Genomic DNA, 14,218 nt, shown 5'->3' on the forward strand with positions numbered 1-14,218 from the left:
CTGTGAAACATGTAAGTAATAAATGCTTGCTTTTATTTCATTTAACCAAACTAAGCCACAGCAAAACGTGGCGGAGTACAGATAGTAGGAAATAAATATTTAATATATTTTAACATTACAACCTTCCTAACTTCGCAGTATGATACAAACATTTTAATGGCAGAAAATTATTGTAATAACTATTACAATAATTTTCGATTCATTATTATTCAATTAAGTTCGTATCATCCTTCATTCGTGTTGTATAATTACAAGAAACGGGAAAAATATTAATCATTCAACAGTAAATTACATGCATTTCTGAAAAATTAGTTTTCCCAAGCGGAATAGTAATTAATTTCTCAGTTATTACTCAAATTTACAACGTTGTAAATCCATCGAAGCCTTATTAGATTTCATGTAATGAAGTCAGAATATTTCCCGAGAATTCAATAATAATTATTTAAAGGAATCAAGTGAAGCATGTCAAACCATGGCTGAATTATTTCTAATAACGATACCTACTTTACGAGCACTGTTTGTCGAAATCTACTGTAAAAGTTTTAAAGGTATGTAATCTTTAATATTATAAAGTCACCTGTGATTATTCAAATCAAGTTAATATTTTGAAATTTGTAATTTTCTGATAAACTAACTTTCATTCATTCGAATCCTTATCCACACCTCAATGGTGCATAGGGCACTGCATCATATAAACGCAGTGTTATCTTGATCGTTAACACATGAAGGAAAGGTGATCAGCCCTCCGCTTCAGGTACCAGTCCAGGGTAGTATTGAATAAATCACTTATATTTATTAGACCCCCCTCTGGGAATCGAACCCAAGACCTCCAGAACGGTAGCCGAGCGCATTGACCATTACACTACGGAGGCGGACAACTTGCTTTACTATAAATTAAAAAATTTACATAATTTAAAATGGCAGAAGTTCAAATTTTCTACTGAAATAAATTAATATTATATACGTTTAGATTAATTAATGAAGCACTTTAATAACTAAAAAAATATGATTATCTTTATTTCAAATATGTAAAATTTGAAACAGAGCGAAGAAGACCTGCTGGCGTTGGTGACACAAATGTATGTATATGTGTGCAAGGAAACTTATTAGCTAATGAATATTGGAAAATCCAAAGTCATGGTTTTTGAAAAAGATGAGTGTAGATCTGAGTGTGATCTGATGTTGAAATTTTGGAACAGATAGATGATCTCGTATATTCGGGAAGTATATTCTCTAGGGATGAAAGATTGATAAAATATGTATAAAATGGATAGTGAATGCTTGGAACAAAGTGACTGGTGCACTGAATTCGATTAAAGCAATGAAAAGCCTAACAGCGAAAGCTAAACTGGCAGTTCACAATGGAGTCCTGGTACTACCCTAATATATGGAAGTGAAACATGTAGTTGGCAAAAGAACGATGAACGTTTACTGAATGCAGTCGAAATGCGATATTTCAAACGAATGTGCGACAAATTATCCATTATAGATATTCGCCTGGTGAAAAAAAAAGAAATAATAAATTATTTTTTGACATCTCATCAAAGATGAAGACGAATATGGAAGTCTGGGCATTTACGGGGCTGACGACCGTCATAAGCTGGTTTAAGTGATTTATAAAAATACTCCTATAATTGGAGATAATCCAGATTTGTGAACAAGTATTTGGACATACTCAAAATATTGTAAATGAAATTATAGTTTTATTATATAACGGTGATGAAAAAAAGGGTTTATAAATAGCGTACTTAAAAGCGTAGACAAAATTTGGGTTGAACATTATTTTTTACGATTAAGCAAATCATAATGTAACGTAAAGACGGATTTTTAATAAAATAAATGTCTTGTCATGCATTATGGGGCGTAATTGTTGTAAGATCTCAAAGTCTATGCTTAGACTTTGAGATCTATTTTTGTTCTTAAACATGAAAAGAATGTCAAACGCAGAGGTCGCCACCGAACCAGATAATTCGCCATATTTTAAGACAGTTTTTTGTTTATCAGATACCGGATTTTTCAGCCTATGGATTTAATTTTTTGTAAAACTCTATTCTAGAAGTTTGTACGTAGGTAGGAAAATAAGGATAGGGAAGGGTATAGGAAAAAATACATCACAAACCCCCAGACTAATTGAAAAAAAATCTTTCATGTGTTTACCTTGCAATTGACAGGAATCGTACCCGCGACGCCAGTTTTGCAGTCGTGCGTCTACCCAAGTCGACGACTCGGCGACTATCTGATGATGATAATGTCAAGTTATATATGAAAAGTGTCTCAGTTCAGATGAAACATCTTTTCTTCCGGCAACCGCTATTTAGTTTTGCCGAATTTCAATCTACCTTCGCGTGCTTTTTAAAGTTTTTCTTGAATGATATATACAATATGAATACAAATTTTACTGTCGATTAAAATCTTTTTCCTTTTACCACTATCCGCTCTCCCGATGATGCATAGGGTACAGGATTGTATCGACGCAGGATTATCTTGCTCGTTACTTACGTGAAGGTAATGTGATCACGCCTGTGCTTCAGGTACCAGTCTAGGGTAATTTTAAGTTCACATTAGAGTGTAAATTTACTAACACTTGGTAAATATAATTATTAAGTAAAATCAATTATGAGACGTGTTTGAAACTTAGCCTTAATTTGATATTTGCGCCTTGGGATATTGAGAGGGAGGGGGTAGGAGTTATTTTATTTTTATATAATTAATGACTTTAATAATTGACAATCCGTGTTAATTTTACATTAAAATTAAGTTCATCATTAAATTTGATAAAAATATATTTTAATTTTAGAAAATAATAAACACCTGTACAATACCACTTGTTATTTTTTATTTATTAGTTTTATTTCATTACACGTAACTATAAAAAAACAAGTAAAACTAATAAAACAACTGTATTTCTAGAAACTAGGTGTATTTTATAAAATATGACTCATTAAGTGGTATTATACAAGGGTTTTTTTTTTAATTAATTGAATATGTCATTCCACAAAAGCCGAATCAATAAATAATACAAGTTTATTTTGGTCAACTTTAAAAAAAGCTATTATAATCCTCTTTTTATAAAAACGAGGAAACATTATTTCTCCTATTTTGAATAGATCTGTAAACGTAGTTCATAACGCGAGAGATGGCACGATTTCACGATTCATCCATAGGAATGAAGTACCTCGCTCGGGATACGGGGGAGAAAACCGTGTATAGTCGGCAGATACCCGCCAGATCAGTACGACGCCAACCGCCGTCGCGGACCGACGCCTGCTAAACCGACGCTTGATTCTCTCGCTACCAGCACTTTGCCCTCGCAAACTTTCAAACTGAGTTCTCGAATTTCAGCTTCAAACTTTCTCATCACGTGTTTATACAAATAATGATTTAATTTTAGTTTACGTCTTTTTTTAAAAATTAATGCAACACGTATTTTTCGATTAGTTGTTTTGTTTTATTTTTTAATAGTTCCCTAGTATGGTCTTAAAAATGTAAAAAAAATAATTTAAGGGATTTTTATCCCAGGACTTCGGAAAACAATGGTGAGTTTTCATATTTTTAAAAACTTTTTCTCTTCAAAAATACTCTGCTTAAAATTACATTATTTTTTGTTCTTAATTATATGTACGGTATATTATTTTTGTACAAATATTTATTCACCTTATTTTTTTAGATATTAAATATTTGAATTTATGACATTTAGATTGATGAAATTATGTTATTTTTTCTATTTTTTACTTAAAAGTTTATTTAAGTATTCACTTTTTTAATGTTTTTTTCTAGTTATTCATTTATTAAAAACATCTCAATAGATTATAAAATAAATACAACATAAAATTTTTAATAAAATTTCAGGGATTTCGATAATTTAATGCATACATAATTTGTTTTATTTTCATTTTGAATAAAATATTCCACGTTCAAATCATACATAAATACAATTTTTCAGGATTAAAGGATGGATGTAAAAAATGAATTTGATAATACATAAATTTCAATCTAAATTTTGTACTTTCTCTACTGACGGGGGTAAGTAAATCTACCCACAAGCCTTTTGAGCTTAATTTGAAAAATAATGACCTAGTTTATGAAATTACCAACATAAAAACATTGTCATTCTTAAACCGAAATATCAGCTTCTTCGTGTAACATACAAATATGACAATTATGTTTAAGGGAAATAATAATAATAAAAATAATAATATTAACTCTTAATTCCAGCTTGACTAAGTGGTGGGTGCAATACTTAGTCAGCCATACATGTTTTACAACTTTTTTATTTGTACAATGAAATTAAAAATAATAAACAAATAAGAATCAAAATAATGAAAAGAAACATATGATAATAGATTTTTATTATCCACTGACACTTCGTGATGGAATTGCATTTTTAATATATTATTAGATTAAAACCAATATTTTTAGCTTTTCCACTTTTTTTATTTGACCAGCGACCGGGTTTCGTCGTTACCGACATGTCCAGTTAACCATTACCAGTCTGATGATGTCAGTAACGACGAAACCCGGTCGCTAGTCAAATAAAAAAAGTGGAAAAGCTAAAAATATTGGTTTTAATCTAATAATATATTAAACATATGATAAAAATATGATACTTAGCTATCAATGAAAGCGTTTTTAATCCATTGAATTAAAAGCCAGATACTTTTCAAACTCTTTAAACGGGACTGTAAAAAATATATTTAAACCATTAGGATATACTTTATATGTGAAATAATTTACTGTTATTTCCTTTCTTAATGTTTTGTTAGTATAATGCAAAAACTAAACCAATTTTGAAATAAGCTGATATGAATGTTTAAAATTACTTCCCAATCTCAATTGTGATATTTCTTCGATATTTCAGTGATAGAATAACCTTCAAATGATAAATAAATTTGATAAATACATATATTTTGGTCTATGCGCTTCATTTGACATTCTTTGCTTGGTCAATTTTCTCGTCATAGATATTTTATGGAGGTATAGCTTATATTTTTAAAGATTTTAATAACATGTCACTCACTCCTTTCAAGAACGTTATAAAAAAATCGTAAATTTTCCGTTGTGCATGTTTTCGGAATACCCAAAAAATGTACCATATCCCAGCAAAAGAGGCATATTTTTTGCTTAATATTTACCCGCTACAGGGCAGAAAGTGTTGTTTTTGCATTTTGAAGAAAAGGTATTGTTTAATTATTTTTTGAAATAAGCTTCACTTGAAATATTTTTCAGATGAAGAAAAAACTTTCAGGTTTTACCTAAAAAGATCTGTTGGACAGTAAACATTTCAAAAAGTGGGTTGAAATTTATTTTTAATACATTGTATTTTATTTTTAAACTTTCTGAAAAATCAAGTTTTTTGATTTATGACGTTCTCGAAAGGAGTGAGCGATGTGTGATATAAATAAAATATTTATATAAATAAAATATAAGATGCCACAGAAATAATTAAAAAAACAATAATAATAACATTTTTTCATGCAAACCCTCATCCGCACCCGATGGTGCATAGGGCACTGCATCATGTAAACGTAGTATTAATTTGATCGTTAACACACGAAAGAATGGTGATTAGCCTTCCCCTTCAGGTAATATTGAATAAATATGAAAGTGATAAAATCACTTTTATTCATTTGACCACCCCTAGGAATCGAACCCGGGGCCTCTACTATGGAAGCCGAGCTTGCTGAATATTACACTACGGAGGCAAACACAACCATTTAATATCATTAAATGTTTGAGAAATAGTTAAAAAAAATATTTTATATATATATATATATATATATATATATATATATATATATATATATATATATATATATATATATATATATATATATATATATATATATATATATATATATATATATATATATATATATATATATATATATATATATATATATATATATATATATATATATATATATATATATATATATATATATATATATATATATATATATATATATATATATATATATATATATATATATATATATATATATATATATATATATATATATATATATTAAAAAACAAACCTGACTCAAGAATAGAATGAACCAAAAACACATCTTTAGTAAAATTCTCAATTTTAATCATAATTGTCAGAGATTATCATCAAAGACTTTGATTCAAAACCCTTTGGCAATTTTAGGTGTAATGGTCTGTAAAATTTTAAACCAAAGTTATAAGTAAGATATCACAAGGATGATGGATTGCTTCAAAAGTTTAAATTCACAAAGTTAATGTAGCTAGCTACTCATCCACCAAATTTCACTCTGTTTTCGACTGACCCAACTTAAAAGGAATAGATTCCTAGCGAGACGGATTTGTACTCGTACAAACGTATATTATTTTCTCTTTTCTTTTGAGTTGGTTTCGTCGAAATTAGCCTGACATTTAGGAAGTGGCTTGCTTTAATCATTCACATAATAGGTTGGCAAGTACCACAATATCACGTTATATGTATTATGATGGAAGTCGTAGAAAATTACTAGTATTTATTATTATATTATACATAATTACTTTCTTCTTTGTTTATATTAATTCTGGAAACCGTACTATTCAGGAAAATTATGTCGTAATTTTCCTCAATATAATTAAATAAATGCATTGCATTAAAAACATACATCGCTAAAAAAAAAATTAGCATTCTAACTAACTAACTAACGATCACGCCGCTTTGCCGAAGGGGTAGGCAGAGAGAATCGAACGCCACACCACTCTGTCTTTGCAAATATTCTCCGCCTCTTCAACGTTCACGTATCTCCTCATACATACCCGCCGATTGTTTGACTCCTAACCTGACCGCTTTCAAGTATTTGGCATACCTGCTCGTGCCAAGTTTTTTTTGGTCTTCCTCTGCTCCCTTTTCCAATAACATTCACCTCATAAATTTGTTTTACCGTTCTTTCTTCACTCATTCGTTCTACATGTCCAAACCATCTCAACACACCTTTCTTTATTTTATCGATAATGCTTGTCTCAGCTTTGCATTCACTCCTTAATTATTATTTGTTGCGGCTCAATCTGAATAAATATAAAAGAAAGAAACAAGAAAGCACATATTTCGAATATATTTAATTTCAAAATACTTGTGAGTTTGCAATATTTTAGCAGCTGTCAAGAAGTACGCTGTCCACCATGAGCAATGTCAAGCATTGCTTATATTGCTGTTACGCTCAACAGATATTCTATCACTGCCGTCGAAAAACATGTTTTTACCTGTTTATGTAAAAAAATATATAACAGGTAAATAAAAACACGCGCGTTGAGTGCATCGTTGGGTCAACAATTTTTAAGAAATCGGTGTATGACTATAGATTTAAGATTTTTAACAAATGAAAATGAAAATTAACTACATTTTGAGTGTGTCCAAATACTTGTTCACAATAGTTGATCAGCTTATGACGGTCGTCAGCCCCGTAAATGCCCAGACCTCCATATTCTTCTTCATCGTTGATGAGGTGTCAAAAAATAATATTAAAATTAAAATGTTTATTAATATGATTTTCCAATAAGTGCCATTTTCATCAAATAATCAAATTTGGAAAAGTTCCTTCAGAAATCTGGCGTTCTGTTGATTAACAAAATAAACTCAATATAATATACATTACATTCTCTCTTACTTTTGTGCCATATTTAATATCAAAGATCCCGAAATATTCCGATATAAAATATTTCCATATTATTTGGTTCAATGAACGCAACTTACACGCAATTTTGAAATCTGAAGAGGTAGAAAACGGAGTGTGAAATATTATGACGCCACGAGAATCGAGTATATATCAGACAGGATGTCGTAGATTCGAAGAGATTTTATTCTGACAAGCGAATTTATATGTCTCCATCACATAATTCATGATTTCGTATAAAAGAATACGGTATATTGACCCGTCCCATAGTAAATATCTTATTATATGAAATCAAATACGGAGAAAATAAATATTATTTAGAAAAAAGAGAATATATATTTTTAATGGTTTTTAAAAATTTAAAAGAATTAAATTTTTATATTATTTTTTGACAAACTCTTCAAAGATGAGGAAGAATATGGAAGTCTGGTAATTTACGGGGCTGACGACCGTCATAGGCTGGTTTAAGTGATCACTTTACACACGTGTAATATTATCATTTCTCAGTCATAAAAAAATATTTCCATGTATTTTTGATAAACAGTACAAAATGGCGGTTCTAGTTTTAAATGAATAATAAAAACAAGAATAATGAATCTCAAAATCTTAAAATAAACATTGAATTAAATTCTCCGGAAATAAGAATTAATTAATCAAAACCAAATCTGTCGAAATGATTTTTTTCTTCATAATAATACTACACAAAGAGAAAAAAATACGAATTTCTCCGTATTTTGAATACTTAAGTAATCTATGAATAAATAATGCAAACAAGATCCTTTACTCATTTACAAATCAAAAGAAAGAAAAATGCTTGGTGAAATTTGTACAGCAGGAGGTCGAAACTAAATGAATTTATTACGTTCATGAGGGGGAAATCAAATTCGCAATAATAAAAATCTTGGCGTAAAAGTGGAATAAAGTAGATAAATAATACGAGATAATAAAAAAAATATTGATACCAGTGATCAGTAGCGTTTGTAAACAGTGTTTTATCGTGAAATAAAATATATTACTGTATTATTCGACGAGTAAGATAATAATGATTATGATTATTATTGATGGATCGAAATACGTATTCATCCATTTACGGATTATGTTACTATTTTATGAAAAATAGTATTCTTATCTCTAATCGGAAATATTGGCCCCCGAAAAGTCTATGCATACCCGTTTATACCCACATTTAGGAAATTCGTTTTAAATAAATAACTATTTTCTGATTCTGATTGGCAATCGAAGGGGGTGAATAGATGTGAAGGAAACTAGGAGTGCGAAGACAGAAGAGTGTGGCGTTCCATCTTCTCTACCCTATCACTGCAAAGAAACGACGTGATGATAGTGGTAGTAGTCGTAGAAGCAGTAGTGATTTTTTTTATCTTAATTAAATAAAGATTGAAAATAATGGTATTTAAAAATGTATGGACAAAAGGTTAAAAAATCACTCTAAACTCATTTACTGAGATAATTGAAATTAGAACTATCTTTCTGAGATGATTGTCGATTGAAACATACATTACCTTATATTGCCTTTCCTTAAATTGATTCATACTCTTTTTAAACATCTTGTTTGCCTTAAGGTACAGCATTAGAAATATCTACATTTTGACATCTCAGAATAGAGAAAGAAGAAAAGTCAAATCTGAGTATTTACAGCGCTTAAGACCTGTTATAAGCCATGTTAATACTAGGTTGGTTAAGTGATCACTTTATACACATAAATTACATTCACCATTCTACCCAAGATTAACAACCACACTACTCAATGTATATTTGTATTTTTTAATCATTTTAAATTTAAAAAAAGTTTAATAAATACTTTTTAGTGAAATAATTATTGTACCAAAAAAAATATTAAATAAAAAAAAAGACTAATAATGTGATATAATATCGTAATTCCAAATGTAATTATTACCTGGCCAAAACAAATGTGATAAATGAATAGAAAACGTTCATAAGCGTGGAATATTATTGGTAGGTTTATTTTCTACCCCTAAATTAAAAACATATTTATCATTAAAGATGCCAGGCACACGCGGTTATTTCGAATAAAAGCCATTTTTTATGTTTTTACGGTGAAAATTTTAATGAATTGACGCGCCTGAAGTGTTATGATGAAAGATTTTGAAAAACCCCAACATGAAAGTGATAAAAACCCACTTTGAATATTTTCAAAGGCAGTGTCTCTTGCATAAAGGATTCGGGCTTTAAAAGTCATTAAAATGAAAGGGAAAAAAAAACAAAAAGAAAAGGACCCCGTCTCATTAATTACACCTCGTTGGTACAACAAGAAGAGACATGAGAATAATTGGCTGCCGACCCGTATTGAAGTATCTCGTAAGAGAACAACAACAAAAATTAATTTGGATAATCTTATTTCGGTCTCAGTCAACCCTTGATTTATTTTATCGTTAGATAAGAAAAAGTACTTCATTTTCTTAGGAATAAAAACAGGTTTTGGGCTTCTCTAATGGTCGCAGTATTTTCTTTTAAATTGGTACATTTTCGCAAGGATAGCAAGAGCGTCTTCAAATATTTTTTTTATAAAAAAAGTAAATAATAATTGTAACATTAGAAATTTGATCGTTTTAATTTGATTTACACCTTTTTTTATAACAAGCTGTATACGGCCACGAGTTCCTGTGCCCAGTCTGTTTAAATGGAAAAGAAAAAAATTCAAGCACTCCTTTCGAATATGTTTAATTTCACAATGCTTGTGGGTATACAATATTTTAAAAGCTGTCAAGAATAACGTTGTCTGCCGTAAAGAATGTTAAGTATTGCATGTGTTTCTTTTACGTAAAACAGATGGCGCTGCCATTTCGATAGAAAACACACATTTTGACCGTTCCGTATTTATAAACACGAGCATACCTGTAAGCTACGTGGTGTTAAAATTTCAAAGCATTTTGTGAATCACTTTAGGAGATTTAAGATTATTCACAAATTAACATTTAAACATTTACACCTTTATTTGAATACATTACATGCTACTGAAGATTAAAAATATTAATTACGTATCAATATTTTTACAGTATTTCTTGTGTTCTAACGATACAAACAAATATTTAAGACATTTATTTTATTAAATTTACCTACTATGTCAGACCTATTTACCTATTTTGTCCGCCTCCGTAGTGTAATGGTCAGCACGCTCGGCTACCGTACTGGAGGTCTCGGGTTTGATTCCCAGGGGCGTCAAATAAATATAAGTGAATTTTTCACTATTATATTTATTCAATATTACCTCGGACTCGTACCGGAAGCGGAGGGCTGATCACCTTTCCTTCATTTGTTAACGATCAAGATAACACTGCGGTTTTTATGATGCAGTCCCCTAAGCACCATTGGGGTGCGGATAAGGGTTTGAATGAATACTATGTCCGAATAAAAATAATAGTCAAGTTGCGGAAGAGAGTGAAGTTGGATATCGAACAACAGATATCAGTGTCAGCAGTCCGCGTCACTATCGCAGGATCCACCCGACTTATATTATAATATTGTATTTATTATTTTTTTATTATAAATATTTAAAATCAATAGTAAAAATCAAGATAGTTAACCCTTCAGAAGTTTATGACTCTTTTATGGTCGTCAATGGATTTTTATGGCCTTTTAGCTTTTATTTTGAAAAGAAGATAGTTTTACTATTGTGGTTTATAACCCATCGTTTTTATTATCTCCCAGAAGTCAACGTTTTGATATTCAAGAATGTTAATTAAAACAAATAAATTATTTATTCAATCGGGCAACAAAAATAAATTATAACATATAAAATGAAATTATATAAATAATAAGTTATAAATTTATTTTTTAATAGATGATAGGAATATTTAAGAGATAATAGGGAAAACTTTATTTAAAGGTTTATTAACAACCTGTTATAGGCTGATTTAAGTGATCACTTTAAAAAGCGACTCAGTATGTAACCCTGTAACGGACTTTATGTTTTTTTTTAATAAAAAGTAAATAATCTTATATTTTTCGCATCAAGCATGTACTGAAACATGAAATAATTATAGTGATTATAATCCAGGATTCGGACCTAAAATACTAATATAAGAGTTTCTGCTCAATAAAAAGCTTATTTTCATCTCACCAATAGATGTCTCTAGTGAAGCTCTAGTGATTCAAGAAAAAGGTTTCTAAATTGGTTCATATATATAAAACTTCCAAGAATTTTAGTAGTGTGGTTGTCAATAAAAGGTAGATTGGTGAATGTTACACGTGTGTAAAGTGATCACTTAAACAAGCCTATGACGGTCGTCAGCCCCGTAAATGCCCAGACTTCCATATTCTTCTTCATCTTTGACGAGATGTCAAAAAATAATGTGAGTTATTCCATTCGCGTCATCTTGAGTGTGTCCAAAGGATTTTGAAATGTTGTGAATAAAATTACTGGTCAAAGAATGCGCCTAATATTTTTTTTTTTTTTAAAAGTAGAATTTTAAAATAGAATGATAAAATCCATAACAATGAAAAAAGGAAACAGGAATATTAAAATCTAACAATTTTCAGTAAATTGGCCTTGACCATAGAGAAATGGAGTAATTCAATGATCGTGGATAATTCAGACCGTGCCTTATTTGATAAAAAGTAATTATTACACTTTCTTGACATTGTTAGCGCCCCTTCAAAATAAGTTAACAATAGAAAAAACCCCTTTGCGAAAAAACTGTGAGTATTTTGGCAACTTGGTTTAATTATATAAATGAATTATTTTAATGGTTTTTACTGGCTTGTAATTAAACATTTCAGCGCTTATCAAAATTTAAGGGAAGCTTTCTTAACTTTAAAACCACTCGAACGGCTAAATGGAGCATTACGCCTACCCTCTGAAAATTTAACCCTGAAATTTTTGATAAGGCATATAATTACCAATTAAGTATGTCTGGGTACTTTGGGAGGTCCACTGAGTAGAATAATTACCAAGTAGTAAAAGTATGATGAATAAGTAAAAATCTTACGTAAAATGTGCTTAAGAAAAATAAAGTTTTTTACATTGACTTAAAAAAATTAACATATTTATTTTTCATTCTGTAAATACGTCATTTATGACTTAAAAATAACTTTGGTATAAAATCTCTACTTATCTTTTTATGACTTTACTATAACGTTGACCAGTTTTACAAATCACAGTTTGTTTCTCCATAATTATTACTAAACACCTTGCAACAAATTCAACAATATCGGAAATTGCATTGAATAGCAGTTATACATAAAAAATACGAGATGATCAGTTATTTTTAATGATGGATATTTATGAAAATCATTTAAATGCGTATTTATTAATTGTTAACAATTATTTATTCTTTTTTTCATTTTAATTTAAGCTATCAATATTAACATATTTTTTTTGACAATACAAAAAAAACAATCTCTTCAGATTCCTTCTCATGTTTGTAATGTAAAGACAAATGAAAATTTCGTACGAAGTAATTTGTCTCAAAACTGGTCGACATTTAAATTAAGTTAAAATAGAAAATGTAATAATTTTACCCGCAAAGACTCTTCTTTCAAAACCTTGTCTGCATGTAGAAAAGGACAGAGAAGGAAAACATGAAAAACGCACCACAAATACCCAGAGCAATTGAAAACAAATCTGTCAAACAAATATTTTTTGCAATTACGGGAATGTAACCCGCAACGCCAGTTTCTCACTCGAGCGTCTACTCTACTACTCCATGGCGCCTGTCTTTTGTAATGTTAACTTTGATTGAAAGTGAATTTATGCTGGCAGAATTTTCTTCTATTTTCTGCGCATTTTCTGAATATGTTATGAGTTTAAGAATATGAAATGTAGGCAATATCCAGTGAGGGCAAAGTTTACGTTGCTGCTATCAACTTTAGCATCACAACGTAGAAACGAAAACAAATAGACAGATTGTGATGGATGAATGTGTTGGTTACACATGCCAACAAGAACTGTTGGTTGTAAAAGGCATGACGGATTGAATGAAATTACTAAATATGGATGAAACAACGGTAACATAATCAAATGCACGAACCATCAACATAAACTCCTTCTTTACACATTATCAAATTTCCTCTTACGTATATCGTAGTCGTACAGGAGAAAGTTACCAACTAACAAAACGTAAAATGTTCAGGAGGGCCATTTAAGTCACCTTTACTCAGCAAGAAAATAAACATCAATGTAGTTAGTCATTTTAAACACGTTTATAAATTATACTTCCAAGTTTTAAATATTTCGGGATTTTTTTCAGGGCAATATTAAGCTAGTAAAATATCAAATAGTCAATGATCACGTTTTTGTACGAAATACACTTGGTCACTTTCTCCTGTATGTCTATAATCTACACACAGATTTACATTGTAAAACAAAAACATTTTTTACCATTTGAGTTTATTTTATTATAACGACCAGTTTCGGAACCTACGCTTCCATCTTCAGGTCTAAATATAAACTTAAAACATAATAAATAATTATCTGTTCTATAAATATGTAAGTAGAGGGGTTAGTCAGGGGGAGAAAGGGGTTAAGTTAAGGGGGTGGAGTTTGAAAATAAAGAGAAAATGGAGAGCAAAGGTAAAGAATTTTGAAACAATATATTATTCGTTAA

The 14,218-nt window shown here is 29.8% G+C and overlaps 1 protein-coding gene across 1 annotated transcript in view; it reads left to right on the forward strand.

Moving 5' to 3' along the window:
* The first annotated feature begins 3,231 nt into the window (after nucleotides 1-3,231).
* LOC148302873 (allatostatin-A receptor-like) overlaps nucleotides 3,232-14,218 on the forward strand; it is a 141,541-nt gene continuing 130,554 nt past the window's right edge. The window contains exon 1 of the mRNA XM_088270915.1: nucleotides 3,232-3,536. The gene's annotated coding sequence lies outside the window, so the exon portion shown is untranslated. The remainder of the gene's footprint in view (nucleotides 3,537-14,218) is intronic.

Source organism: Brachycentrus maculatus, unplaced genomic scaffold (assembly GCF_059751285.1).
Source record: "Brachycentrus maculatus isolate JH-2025_06_01 unplaced genomic scaffold, ASM5975128v1 h1tg000403l, whole genome shotgun sequence".
In the NCBI taxonomy this organism is placed as follows: Eukaryota; Metazoa; Arthropoda; class Insecta; order Trichoptera; family Brachycentridae; genus Brachycentrus; species Brachycentrus maculatus.